The following is a 15,591-nucleotide window of genomic DNA, read 5'->3' on the forward strand; positions in this document are numbered from 1 at the left end:
CAGCCAAGGCTCGCTGTGACTCCCAACCTCAAAGCACCTTGGGATTTTGCCACACTGGCTGACAATTTTCTGTGGGACTTCATAGAGGACTAGGAAGCATGGTGGGACGTGTTTACTTATAAAATATCACCGGTGAACTCTCCAGGAGTCTTCATGGGCAGAATCCAAATTAATAGTGACTCTCCAAATTGCTTGAATGTCATTTTGTTTTGCTCCAGGTTGTGAGGCAGAAAATAGCACATAAAATAAAGACAGCACCTTATGTGCAGAGCTTATATTAACTCTTACCGATTTCAGATCACACTCATTCATTACTTCCCCCGGTCTCAAAACTAGCATGTGTGTGGTGGGGGTGGTGCAGGAAATCTACACACACACACACACACACACACACACACACACACACACACACACACACCCGGGAAGACTCAGTGATTTGTAAGTACCTGACTTGTCCATTCTGAAATGCGAAATCTTTGTATGCTGGTTAGTTTCTGTCAACTTGACACAAGAGTAAGGAGGGATGCAGAGCTTCAGTTGGGGGAATTGCCTCCATCAGACTGCCTTGTGGTCTTGCCTGGAGCCATTTTCTTGATTAATGATTGATGTGGGAGGGCCTAACACAATGCATGGTGGTTCCGGGCGGTTCTGAGTTTCCCAGGGAAGCAGGCTCAGCAAACTGTGGGGAGCAGTCCACTAAGCAGGATGCCTCCATGGCTTCTGCTTCCAGGTTTCTGCCTTGAGTTCCTGTTTTGAGTTTCTGCCTTGACTACCCTCATTGATGAACTGTGAACTGTAAGCCAAACCAACCCTTCTCATCAGCATCTTTATCATAGCAACAGAAACCAAACTAGGATGCTGGGGATGACCAAGTTGTCTGAAGGGTGGTTTAAAAAAAAAAAAAAGGCTCAGAACCCAGTGAGAAACTGTCGGATTTTATAAATAATCCAAGGCTGGTTATGAAATAAACAGTAAGTCAAATCAATATTTTTAAAAAACAAACTTGTTTTTCTAGTTATTTTTTTTAACCCAGAAACGGAATAACATGGTCAGGTATAGCGAATGGGTGGCATGTTAGAGGTGTCTCAGATCCCATTGCTAGCCCTTACCTGACTTTCTGGTCCTTCAGTTTCTCCTATTCTGCAGAGTTAATAATAATACTAGGCCATAATGTTCTGTGCATGTTGAGCCAGAGGATCCATGTGAATTCAGAACAATACTCCGTTCATGCAGGCCACTCTACTGTTATGATTTTTAGAATGAAAACCAGCCTTACAGAAATGTTGAGGTGTTAGTGTAACTCCCAACCAATCTTTCTTGCACATAGGCCTTTTTCTATCATATTCCTGGTAGTTTTAACTTTCACAGATTTGTTGATACTCTGTCTTTTAAGACATAGAACTCAGATCTTACCTTAAATGTGGACTGCACTTCATGGCTCAGTTCTGAAAAGTAGAGTGCAGTGGTAATTATGTCCAGTAGTGAATCCAAGGCTAGACCTTAATAGACATCTTTACTTCTGTAATATAGCCTCTTGGAACCAGTAGCTCTCAAGGAAATCAACTGTCACTTCCTGGAGACACTCAAGCAGCCTAGGAGAGGCCCCACAACTGAGTTGCCCTGGGGGGGGGGGCACACTTCAAGATCTTAGCCAGTTTGCAGGTCATTAGTCTCAAAATTTTGAGTCTCTAGTAATGCCAGTGACAGATGGGTCAAGCCAAAGCCATGCTCACTGTGTCCTCCTAAGACTTCAACCTCAGGCACAATCATAAAATAACATATAGCTCTTAGAAGGCCCTAAGTACCGGAGTCAGTGGCATGCACGAGTAGATAACAAACGTGGTACTCTTCAATCCAGAGGTGAAAGTTCTGAGTGTCAAACAGGGACTTGTACGCATAGGGGCAAGAGACACATGGTTTTAGGAATATGTAAATTAACCTGGACTAGGGTGTGAATTCAGAAAATACTGGTGCACAGTCAATTATATTCACATGCAGATCTTTTCTTTCATAGCTTAAGATAAAACTTCCATTTCATAGGTGCATCCTTACTTCTAAGATGCATCTCTATCAGCTTGGGGCTGTTCTTGCTTTAAGCAATGAAATTCTTCTTTCCTGGAAAAAGCACAAGTCAAAGGCCAGACCAACAGCGGCTTTCCTCTTTACATCTCAGTTCAGATGGTCATTCATAACAGACCTCATCTTAGCTTCTAGGCAAAGAAAGGAATCCCCCTGATGGAGGTTCTCATGTGGGCATGAGTTTGGGGAGGAAAACAAAGGTATCACCAATACCCCCCCACCTCAACACAGATCTACAAGCACCCCTAGACTTTACCCATCAGTGGGGGAGCATTCATGTGGTAGAGCAAAGCAAGTGAACTCTGGGGCTGAGCTCTACTTTTAAAGTCCTGTGGGATGTTAGGCTGCACGTTGGACAGTGGTGACGGTTGTCAGTATAGTACAAAGCCAAGAGAACATCTGAATGCATGGATGGATGGACGGACAAACAGATGGACTGATGGACGGACAGATGGAAGGAAGGAAGGATGGATGGATGGATACATGGATGGATGGATGGATGGATGGATGGATGGATGGATGGATTGATAGATGGATGATGAATACCTTCTTGCCGGAATGCGGAAAGACAGTGCTCACAATTAACTCTCATCTCTTCTTCAGCTACTGTCCTGCTGTAACTTGTAAGTTCATAAGTTGAATATTTTGTTTAGTTGGTGAAAAGTCTTTAGTTTCCAGGAAAAGGAACGGATCTATTTCTCAAAGTAAACTAAAGAATCAAGAATTCACCTAACATCCATCCCATGTCTTTAGTGCCTCCTTAACAACCAGATCACACATAGCATGTGTATTTCTTCTGTAAGTCCTATGCAAGCTGGAGAAAACCAGACAGAGTTATTCATTGTTTGAGTTATATGGTACAGAGATTATGTCACACCATGATGAATGAATTTCAACTGCTTAACTTCATGGTGTGAAAATGATGCTACTTTCACTTTTTTTTTTTAAAAAAGCATTCAAATGGAAATGTACCTAGGTTATGAACAAAGGAGTTTACAAAGAAATGGAGAGTGTGAACAGAGGAAATTCTGGCTGATGCAAGAGAGCACCAGTTACATACAAATGTCCCCTGTGTCAATTATGAATGGATCTTTTGTTAAGGCTCTCATCTTCTTCCATGCCAGGAGTTCCTTAAAATTCATAGTCATAATCACATGCAACACTTAATTAGCACTTAATTAGCTGAGTGCCCAGTGCTGTTGAGGTATAAGTATGCTAACTCTACAGATAAACAAGCCAGTGGAAGCAGATGCTGCCAGTGTCCTCGTTTCTTACTAAGCAATGTCCTGATCTCTAAGCAAAGGGGAGGCGCAGAGGAGCTGAAGGGGGTCTCCAAGATCACTCACAAGGAGGTGGTCATTGCTGTGTTTGCAGTTCACACATGTCCTCATCTTTTGATGAGACGAGCCTCTGATTATTCCAAGCGCTATTAATCGAGCATCTTCTCCTCTCCCTTTTAGAGTAAATTAGTGAGCTAAACTGCTGACCTTGGGAACACAGCTCCACACAAAGATGTGCAGGTGAAAGGAGGCTAAGATATGGATCAGGACCAAGAGCTGGGAAGATGCTAAAAACGGATCTAGGTAAGGACATTCGGGTTAGACGATATTAGGAAACAGATCCAGATGTGCAGGCTAGAGGGTGATCATGAGGTCGTGACAGTTCAGAAGAGACAAAATAAAATCTGAAATGCTAAGAAGGTAAGGGAAAAAAAAGATTTAGGAAAGGAAAAGAGGCAAAAAGAATAAAAGAATGACTAGCAGAAGAGGAGTCTGGTGGTATAAATGTGAAATGTCTCTCATAGACTCACAGATTTGAACGCTTAGCCTGTACTTCATGGCTGTCTTAGTCAGGGTTTGTACTCCTGCACAAAATTCCAAGAAGCAAGTTGGGGAGGAAAGGGTTTATTCAGCTTACCCTTCCACATTGTTGTCAGAAAAGGTGTTGGGAACTAAAAAGGGGCCCTTGAGAAGACCGGGGGGGGGGGGGTTGGGGGGAGGAAAAACCCACACCCTGCCAGAGTTTTACCTATTCTCTGGTCTGTTAGGCATGGGAGAACTGCCATATACTTTCCACTCATCCCTGGGTGGGCATTCAAGCCTCTGACCCACTTTTCAGGGGGTGGCCAAGGGGCAGCCCTACCTGGGAACCCTAGAGCTACTTTGCTAAAGCCACCAGGAACATGAGCAGGAACAAGGGCCCAGGTTGGAGTGTTATGATATTTTGTATCTAGCAAATATTCAAATGTTTAAAACAGGATTACAGTTGATGTTCTTTTACTAACACTATTTCTTCATAAAAAAAGATACATTAAAAATAAAAGGCCTGTGCATACCTTATTAAAAATAGAAGGGGTGTGTGTGTGTGTGTGTGTGAGAGAGAGAGAGAGAGAGAGAGAGAGAGAGAGAGAGAGAGAGAGAGAACATTAGGAGAAAAGATTCCCTGTCAAAGACTTTGTTACAGGAAGGCCTTTCTTGCTGCAGAGAGAAGGCCACACAAACTAGGAAAATTGAGGCAGGAGCCTCATATCCAGAAAGCAGAAGACTACAATCATGCCTACTCAAAGAATATGCTGATATTACAGTGGGAAAGGCAGGGATGGAAGCAAGACGGATGTTTTCCAACACGGTCTGGTATTTGTTTTGACCATATATCAATATATTGGTTCTATTTATTAGAATTACCCATAGGAAGCTTTGAACTACTAATGAGCCTATTTCCCCCAGACTAATTAAAGTGGGCTCCTGAGAAGAAGGCATTAGATGTTTTTTTTTAAGATTAAAGTGAATTAGTGTGGGACATCCTAGGTTAATGAGAGAGGAAATAGAGATGTTCTCAGCAACTTATTTTGTAGGGATCAACAAATCAGTTCTAAAGTTTAGAGAGAGAGAGGCAGATGGTACAAGATAGCACACGTAATCTGACAAGGAGCAAAGTCAGAGGAGTGACATGATTTGACGGCAAGTCGGACCACAAAGCCACAGTGATCAAGATGGCGCTGTTGCCAAAGCAAGGGCAGAACGATCACCAGAAAGGAGTTCAATCATCCAATGCAGAGCAACGTGAACACATCGTGGAAGGTCATGCTCTGGAAATCTAGATCCCCCAAGCAACAGTGCTGGAAGGTGTGTGCTCCCCACTCTGGGATAAATTAGTGGCTTCACCACAAGGTGGGTGTGTTATTACAGAGGCACTATAATTATTCAAAGACAGTCGGGCCCTCTCACGCTCCACCCCAACCCTACCTTTGACTGCCTCGGGACAGTACACTAAGAAGGCTCTAGCAGTTTGGATGTAATGTATCTCTACCCAAACTCATGCTGAGCCTTGTTTTTCTTTCTGGTCTAGTGATATCAAAAGGTAGTGGGGCCATGAACAGGGACATCCATGGGTGGGGACTATGTTATGTTATGACTGCCCCAGTGAATGAGCACTGGACTGTGTGCTAAAGAAGCAGATTGGTCCTTGTAAAAGAGGCAGTTGGGTTCTTCCTGCTCCTGCCTTTTGTCCTGCCATGTGACATCTCTTTCATGCATGGCTTCCTTCTAATGATATTCAATGGCATGGTGTTAGCCAGGTGTACCCAGAGATTGCTCAGCTGAAAAAACTTGAGTGAGATTAACTTGTTCATCAAACCAACACAAAGTTAACTAAGGTGAAGGACTTAGAGAGATGTCTGCCCACCCATCTCCCTGTTCCAGCCTTTAGAACCATGATCCCACCCTCGTTGTGTATTCCCCAGTCTGTGGTAATTTGTTGCGACAACACAGAGCGAACTTGACAAAAGGGCAAAAGCAAAAAAAAATGGAGCAAAAGTCATCTCTTGAACAAATGATGCTGGAAAAAAAATGTCATGTGCATGTGAATGAGTCATCTTTGCAACAGTGAGCTCAAAATGAATCCTTCACCAGACTGTAGAGAGAGAAAGTCTATTTGCAATATCCTCCAGTAGGAACATGACTTTTCCCAAAGCCCTAATCCAGAAACAAGGTCATTGATGGCATGGAACACATCGAAATTACAAACTGCTTCAGGAAAGACACTGGGGGTGGAGTAGAAAGGACCGGGGTGTGCACAGACAAGAGATCTCTGAGAGGTAGCAGGAACAGCCATCCCAGGAAGTTCCAGAATATTTTGGGTTGAATTTCAGTGTGACTAAAAACATAGCCACATTCTACAGTTACCCGACCATGGGGAGAGAATTGGGGCAGTATGGCCATGAAGTGCTCTGTCCTTTGAATCCTGTACTGTCTTGTTCAGGTGACCACCACTGGGCATTCTCGATTCCATTTCAGTCAGTGAGTTTACAAAACTTCCTGATTCCTAACATACACCTCACCCAGAAGGAGGGTGTCCTGGCAAGCAGTTGAATTGCAGCTGGAGCCATAACCATTTCTTTGAGTTTTATATCTGCTTGGTTACTTTGGAGTTAGCTTCAATTTCTTTCCCAGAAAGCTTATTAGTATTGCTAAAAGAGTCTAGTAAATTCTGGACCCTTTGGCCTCCCACAGTAACTGCTGCAGAAGCTTAGCCCCTATTATTAAAAAACAAAAACAAAAACAGGCCCAGCCCCAGCCAGCCATCCTTGTCATTTCCATTTTCATTCACTGGCTTTCCCTGCGTGCAGCATGCATGCTATGCCTCCCCTTGTTTCATCTTATTTGCCTGCTGCCATCGGCTACAACGTGGAACAAAGTTCACTTTCAAATCCAATCTCAAACTAAATGAAAAGGCCAGAAAATCATGAAAGAGAAAGCTGGTTACAACCATTAATATGGATCTCCCTGCAGGTTCTTTTACTGTCATCACATGTGAGCAAGAAGAATCTGCTCCTGCGTAGTGCTGCTGCTGCTGCTGCTGCTGCTGCTGCTGCTGCTGGGGCTTTGACCCTGGTCACAAGCTACTGTCAGAGGAACTGCTCCTGAGGAGAGCCTGGAGTGACTGCTGGCTGCCAGCTGCAGACAGCCCTGCACACTACTGAACACTGCCATGAGCACTGCACCTCTTTCTCTGATAACAGTAGCAATCCCTGGGGTCTTACATCAGCATAGTGAGAATCACCGTCCATTTATGTCACATACTATATTTAGGATGGAGGGATCCAGTCGGCAGTGATGGGGTATGCCGTTTATTAGAAAACAACCCAAATCTTTAAAACCCACAAAGCTTTAAAATTTCTGCTTGTAAGAAAGTGGCCAGGATAGGAATCTTTAAATCTATCAGTGGACCCTGATCAAGTTTGCATGCAATTTAGAGCGAACTGTGCTTTATTTCTGAGTTTATTCTGACTTGATGGGTTATCTTGGAGGAGTCAGCTCAAACGGATCTTTTATCTTGTCAAACAGATATACATAGACACACACCCAGAACACACAAACACCCAGAACACACAAACACCCAGACATGCATACAGACATACACATAGACGTACACATAGTCACACAGAGACAGACACTCACACAGACACCCACATACAGACACATAGACATACACACAGACAAAACACATGCACAGGCACACACACACAGACACACACACACAGACACACATACAGACACTGAGATACAACCACACAGTCACACACAAACAAACACAGACATACACACACACACACAGACATACACAGACACACACAGACAGATACACACAGAGACAAAACACACAGAGAGAGACATACACACACACAGACATACACACAATCACACAGACAGATACACACACATAGGAACTCATACACAGACACATATACACAATAACACACAGTCATACACACAGTCACACAGACACACATACACAGACATAATACACAATCCATGACAAGGTTAAAGCTTTGTCACCAAGGAGAAATGCTGGGAACATAGAAACTACCCATGACTTCCCCAGAGTGGGACCAGAATAAAGCTTGCCCTGGTGTGAGTGTTTGTTCCTAATCTTCCTCCTACTTCCTCCTACTTCCTCCTACTTCCTCCTGGCCTGGTTTTCTGATGCTGGAGGTCAAATCCACAGCCTGGTGCACACTAGGTTAATGCTGTATAAGTGACAACATCCCCAATCCATCACACACACACACACACACACACACACACACACACACACACACACACAGAAAGACTGAAAAACTATGTGTCATTCACATTCGGAGAGCAAGTGTTCCGGCCCTCATCCTGCCTGGCTGTGAACATTAGAGAGGCATCTGATTTTCAGAGAGCAGAGAAATGGAGGGTGGCTGCAGTTCAAGCTATGGATTTGCTGGGATGTGCAATCTGTGCCAGTGGGCTGCCTCTTTTCCAGAATTATATCTGATTGATCCTCTTTAAATAAATCTGGCTAGCTAACAAATAGCTCTCCTTTGCCAGCGTTTTTTTTTTTTTTTCCTCAATATGGTCTCCAGACTCTTTAGGGTGTAAAAAAAAAAATTACCAAATAAAATTCATAAAAAGGCAACAAGAAACATATCTTACAAAATTTCTGTAAAGAATTCAAACATTGTTCCTATGCCAGGAACACACAGCTGTGGGCCTGACGTGGCAGAACCATCTGCTAGAAACCCCACTCGATAGAGCCTTGAAGGAGGCTGAGCTGAGTAGGTGCGGTCTTTGTTGAAAACACAAAACCCCACAGCTATGGGGCTTTTCTGGGTTGGGATGTTTTTTTTTTTTTCTTACTTTGCCATCTGTCCATTTGGATGGAACTGTCACATGAGTGTGTTATAAGTACAAGACAGAGCAGACAATGTGGGCAAAATACAATTGCTTGGAGCAAATGGGTGTTTGCATCTTCATGCTGGGGCAGGCGATAAGCACACCTAGGGGACAGATGGGAGTCCTCAGAACAAATGCAAGAGCATTTGTTAAACTGTGGGTATTTTAGTCATCCCAGCCCAGAGCAAGTATCCTAACATACTTAGGTCTTTTATAAATATAAGTATAAATGCAGTATTTTATATTAACAACTTGAATATGTATCGTGTTTTAGGTTTCGAGAGAAATCTTGTCAAACTATTATCAAACTTACTAATAAATCTTGGTAAGAGCCCCTTTGTAGAAAGTGTTTGTCTATTGCTATATGTCGTCATAGCTTCCAGAGCTCAGGCCCCAAGGCTACCTAGAGGGTTCTTATGCCAGTCATGTGGAGAAGAAACTCAGGACATCTTTAAGACTATCCAGAATGGAGTGGGATCCTATGCCCTGAGAACAAGTGTTTTCTCTGATATTGAATTCCTCTTTCTGAGTCAGGGGCTTCAATAAAGCTGTAGGCCTTTACTTAGGACCACATGTTTACATGCATGCAGAAGATACCATCAACTGAAGTGGAAATCAATTACAGAAAAAAAAATATCAGATAGTTCACAAATACATTTGTGCTAGTGTAATGTGTGTGCATAAATAAAAATATCTCCTCGAATGGAATGAGCAGGGAATTGAATGTCATAATCTTATACTAAGTAACAGTAATAAACAAGATTCTGTTTATTACTATTTAGTACAGTAATAAATGACGCACTAATTTTACTAGTCAAAATTATATGTGCATCTCATTCTGAGGTGACATTTTAACTATATTCAGAGTCACAGGAAACACTAAATTACAGGTTAATAAAGATAAAGTTGTCTCTACCATCCAAATTCTCGTACCTTGGAATTCTACACATAGACTTTTTGCTATTTCAGATGGAGATGCGTATTATCTTTGGGTGGCTATTCCCTTTCTAGAAATGATGAAAGAAGGCCTCACTAGCCAAGTAGTAACTGAACGTGTTGAATGAATATGGAAAGTGATGTGGTACCAGGTTTCTGTATCCCAAGCTTTATCCATCAAAGAGAATTGTGTACCTCCAGGATGATGGCCTTCCAAAGGCCACAAAGTTTCTCTCCGACACACCCTGCTTACTCTTCATGCCCCCCCCCCACTCTTTCTCATTCTAATTACTAACATGTACCTCTCCTTTGGTACCTCTCCTTTCATGTTCTGTGAACTCTGCCATCCCTTTCATTTTTCTCTCTCTTCCTTCCTTTCTAAGCCCATCATCATTACCCATCAGCAACAGATGCACTAGTCCCTCCTAGTTCTTCAATAGTTACACGGTTCTCAATGAAATGAATGCCTGGGGTGCTCGCTCTGTGCTGCTTCCCACCCTGTCCCTCAGATTCAATAGCTGTGGAGATGAGCTGGAGAACACAGACAAACTGCGTGTTCAACATATCGTCAGAGAGATTACAAGGCCTCTTCTTTTCTCCTAGGACTTCTGCAGGCTGCAAAATTAAAAACAAAACAAAACAAAACAAAACAAAAACAAAAACAAAAACAAAAACAAAAAACAAAACAAAACAACACAACAACAACAACAACAACAACAACAACAACAAATGTGCTCAGTTCTTGTTGAATTAAATGGCCTTGAGAGTCGCATGTACCTTTGAGATTCCCATGGCAATTGCATCTGAGCTACTCAGAACTTTTTGTGCAAGTGTTGTGCTTGTGAGTTGGTCATGACTACCAGGGGTCTCTGGATGTAGAATTGGCACTGAGTGGATTTTAGGAAGCATAGACTTCACCCCTTTGTGAGATGTATGGAAATTAATTTTATTGGGTTGCTGGTTTGTTAGATGCTCCAGTTTCATGGAAAAGCAAGGCAACATCGATTTCAATGACTGCCTGGTTGCAAGAAATGCCTCAGCCACAGATAAATATTTGGCAACTGGTCCCTAACATTGCTGAAGAGATGGGGTGGGATTACAGTACTGCTCAACATAAAACAGAACACATCATTTTCTTAAATGAAATTAGCTTTTCTTTGTCCTGTTACTAAATATAAAGTTTTGTCATGGCAAGAACTATTTCAATTATACATAGAAGGGAGGCAAACATGTCAAATCTTATCAAATTCTATGTAGGGGTGGCCACTGTTAATTCACAAACAACTTTCCAGATGACTGTCTGCTCATTGAAATATATGTGGCTATAGATGCTGGTAATTTTATACAAGAAGATTAATTTTATATTAACATTATTATGACTATGACATGATTATCTTTCTGAGTCTATAAACACAGTACTCCATCATTTGTTCTATTGGGGACTTGGTAGCCCATTAAATGGAGGCATCACAACCTATTAGTCAACCCATTTGCTATTTGGGGAAATCTACTTTTGAAAGCTGAACAAACACAGTGATGGAGTAGAGAACTGCCTCAGTGGTGGGTGTATCTTGGCACTCCTCACTTTAGTCAGTGTTATCATTAGCCAAAGAGCCATTCGCTGCAAGGAGCTGGCAGTTCCTTGCTCTGAGACACCAGAGACCACACATTAAAGGCCAAATTGAATCAACAGATGGAGCCTACAAGAATTACAAAGGCACTCAGTGCGACTGGGGAAATGACCCCCCTCTTATTCTATGTAGTGGGGAAAGGACCAAGAAGCTAGCACATAAAAGAGATGCCTAACTCACTGACATAAATAAGAGTAACTCATCAACAGGCACATTTTCTCAGGACTCCCTAACCAGAATGCACATAGGATCATATGTCCAAAGATACTGTCTATCCCACTGTGTATTAATTAGACTTCTCTAGAGGAATAGAACTGGTAAGGCTGACTTTATATTAAGAGGACAGTTAAGTGCTTAGCTGGCCAGTCCAGCCTTGGCCACCTCACACTCATGAAGTTGAGAACTGAGGTAGTTCAGTCCAGGAGTCAGGATGATTAGCAGTCCCAATCTGGTATGGAGTCATTCAGCCTGAAGGATTTCTGAAGAACTATTGGTCTTCAATCCAGAAGAAGGCTGAAGAAGCTGGGTTGCACATCATAGCAGTGGGAGGAGCACCAAGATGTGAACCTGGCAGATGAACTCACCAGGAGGACATTAAAGTAAGCCAGCAAGCAGTCAAAACTTTCCTCTTGAAATTCCTTTGATCCTGACTGCTCGGCAGAAGATGCCCCTTATATTTAATGCAAGTATTCCTATCTCAATTAACCCCAGCAAGAAAACCCCTCATAGGCATGCCCAGAGGCAAATGTAATCTAGATTATCTCTCACAATTTTTATTATCATTTTATTCAATTTATTATCATTTATGCTCTCTGGGAGGTTCTATAGCCTGTCAAGTTGCAATTCAGTATTAACCATCACATCCATGCATCACCCAAATAGGAAGCAGCTATGCCAGCATTCACAGGACCCTCAGAGCAGCCTTCATCTGGTACACAGAGCTAGTCCAGTCTCATGGTTGGAGGATTTCTCCCTCATTAAGTGATCAGTGCCCCACATGTGGAAGAGGAAACTAGAACCATGCACGTTCCCAATTTTACAGACTAAGAGCCTGTGGTACATGTAGCCTAAAAGTAGGGCTAGATGAGCAAATGTGGATGACATCCTACTGGACTTTTATGTGGTCTGATACCGAAGAACGAGTAAGAATTGGGAAGCTGATAATGCTGGTCTGCTCACTTCCAGGAAATTTTGGTGGGACACAAAGTGTGTGATCCTCCCAGTAGGAATGCAACATTATTCAAAGCTTCCCTTTGAACTCTGGTTTTATTAGACATCAATTAGACCGCTGATGTAAAGAAAATGCTCTTTTGTGTCATATCTTATGATGCCATTCACTGGAGAGATGTCCTTTAAGCCACTAGGACCTCCACACTTAGACAGACATAACAAGTTTATTTCTCTATCTCACAAGCCTACTGTGAATGTCATTCAAAAACACTGAAACCCTTAAATAGACTTTTAAAATATGTTCATATCTGATAAACGCCAGAGTGAATGTCTATTTTGCCTACTATGATGTGTAGCTGATACAGTAGCCACCTGCATTTATACTTGTACAGGGTATTCACATATTTCATTGTAGTTACACAGATTCATGGTGCTACATGGGCACATGGTGTTACTTAGGGCAGTGGGCTGGGTCCTAAGGAAAAGAAAAGAAAATGCAACTTTTATACTCATGGACTTTAGTTGGAGTTTAGTGGAAGGGAAGAGAGTAGGGTGGCAGGAAACAGGAAAAGACTACAATGTAAAGGAACTTGCTTATTACTATATATAGTATGACTTCAATACCAAACCCAGGAGTCAAAGATACCATTAAACATGCATGTCTGGTCCCCGTGAAATGCTCCACATATTCCCTGACCTAGAAGATACTACTTTAACTGGCTAAGAAACATTGGCTCTCAGAGGCCACAGAAACCACCTTTGACCTCAGTCCAGACCACTCAAGAAGAAAGCACTGTTAAGCGACTAGGGGCGATGACTCCATCTTGCATGCAAATGATGCTAGCTCAGATGTACCTCTAAATATCCTCTTGGAGTTGGGAAGAATTTGTCCATTTGTTTATTCCATTCCAAGCATACCCTGGCATCCCACTGCCAGAAAAAAATCTCCTTCTGGTCGTCGTCCCTGCATTGTCTGCAGGTGCCTTCAAGTCACCAAAGGAAGCCCTCCACAGCATGAGCGCAATGGGCTCTGCTGAATGTTTGGCAGGCGTTGCTGCCTGGCCTGTTTTGCACAGGCATTTGGGAGCTTTCCAAACAGATGCATACACATCTTCACTTTCTTGGCAGGAGGGCTGAGAATTTAAGGATTCTTGTAGGGAATTTATGCTGTTCTGAAAACTTAACCCATCATGCACACAACATAAAAGAACGTCTATTAAAGACACGACCTTTCGCCTCCTTCCCTCTCTGTTGTCTGGCCTCCCGGTGTCTTTGATGCCTTTTATTAAAGCATTAGCCACTTTTCTTTATGGACGGGTGGTTTTTCACTGTCCTGAGCTCTCTAGGGTCTATTTTATTTTCAACAATGATTTCCATTTCCTCGGAATCTATTGTTGTGGCCAGAGATGTGCTTCTTTATGCTGAAAGTGCTATTGGTAGAGATGGAGAAAAAAAAAGTGTCTGAAATCCATTTGGGGGCAATTTAGCAAAATGGGGATAGATAAATGGGAGTAACCTATGATTTTATTACCTCGAGCTACATGCTAACAAGGACAAAATAGGAAGTGCCTACAGCAGCCAGAGAGAAGTAAAGTGACCAGCAGCATGATAGGGAAACTAAACAATGTCTCTCATTCCTCAGAGAGACTATCAGTCCTCCCGTGACCAGAGATAACAAAGAAAGCCTCGCATGCGAAGAAGATTTTGTAATTTCATATCTACCTATATTTGTCTGGGCTAAACACAGCCAAGAGCTTTTAAATATTCTCCCCCAAGGACACTTGGAAAACTCACCAAATAGGAATTACTCTGTAAAAAAAAAAAAAAAAAAAGCAGAGATTCAATGCTTTGCCAACAGTGTTTTCTTAGGCTACAAGAACTGCTGATAAAAACATGAAGAGAATGAGTCAGTTGATGAAGAATAAGAAAGCAACCCAGCCTCCCGTATATGACATTGTGAGTGATTTTCCTAACAGTTGGCCGCATCCTTCTTTGATGAATACACCCATAAAGGAGAAGAGTTCCGCCCCTTCCATCTGCCCATCTTGTCCTGGTTTTTGTTTTGAATCTGTGCTGTTTGACTGTGCGTTTACCCACTTTCTGACCACTTCCTTCCTTTCCCCTCTCACCTGTGTAACCTGACATGGATCCCTTCCCAATCTCTACCCACCACTCCTAGCCTTGGCATACAGGCACAGGCATTTAGACATCGGTACTGACTTGTTCAGCTCAGCAGGATGCCCTAAAGAAAGATTCTCAAACAGGGTCTGACAGACTCCTTACTAGTTGGGAGTTTATTTTTCCTTCTCTAGGGTAACTGCTTTGCTAGCAGATCACAAAGACACGGAAGCCCCCTGCCTGCCTCTCCTTCCCTCCTGGCACCCAGCACTGGGGACTAATGATCAGCTGAGACCATGGGCACCCCATGGAGGATTGCTTGAAAGGCCTTGTAAAACAAAGGAAGTGTTTCTGAGCAGTTTATGTGTATCAGCAGTACTTGATTCTAGATAGGCTAGTGCACCAACAACTCTCTTTCCCCCATAAGAATAACAGTGGCTAAGGAGAGCATACTTCCAACTGTGAAGCAATTAGAGTGCTGTTGAATGGCTGATTGCTTGCGTGTGCTCCCCTTAGTTCCCTGGTGGAGCATGCTTATAGTTCTGCAATTGGATAAAATGGATTGGAATGAGCGCTGCCATATAGAACTGCCAGCTGTTCTACTGTTAATAAAGACACTCTTTAGCTATTAATACATCCCATTCTTCCACGTTCTGCCCATTCAAACAAAATATCTTTGTTTGTGGAGGGGGTGTGACTGCACCTGTTCATGATTGGAGAATCTGTGGCCTGTGGAGGACCCCTTGTTACCACGTCATAGCAATTGTAGCTTCCAGACAGTGTCTTCTTATAAAAGAAATGGGGACCTCAGAAAGTGGGACTAAAATTAAAAGGGGTAAAAAATGAAGCTCTGGGTGCAACTGAGCTATGGTTTCTTCAAATGGTGCTTTGGGTAATCACATTCTGGCTTATTGGGAAAGCTTGTAATTTAAACTTGCTTAGCATTTACTTGTAAG

This window comes from Mus musculus, chromosome 18, assembly GCF_000001635.26.
Source record: "Mus musculus strain C57BL/6J chromosome 18, GRCm38.p6 C57BL/6J".
Classification (NCBI taxonomy): domain Eukaryota; kingdom Metazoa; phylum Chordata; class Mammalia; order Rodentia; family Muridae; genus Mus; species Mus musculus.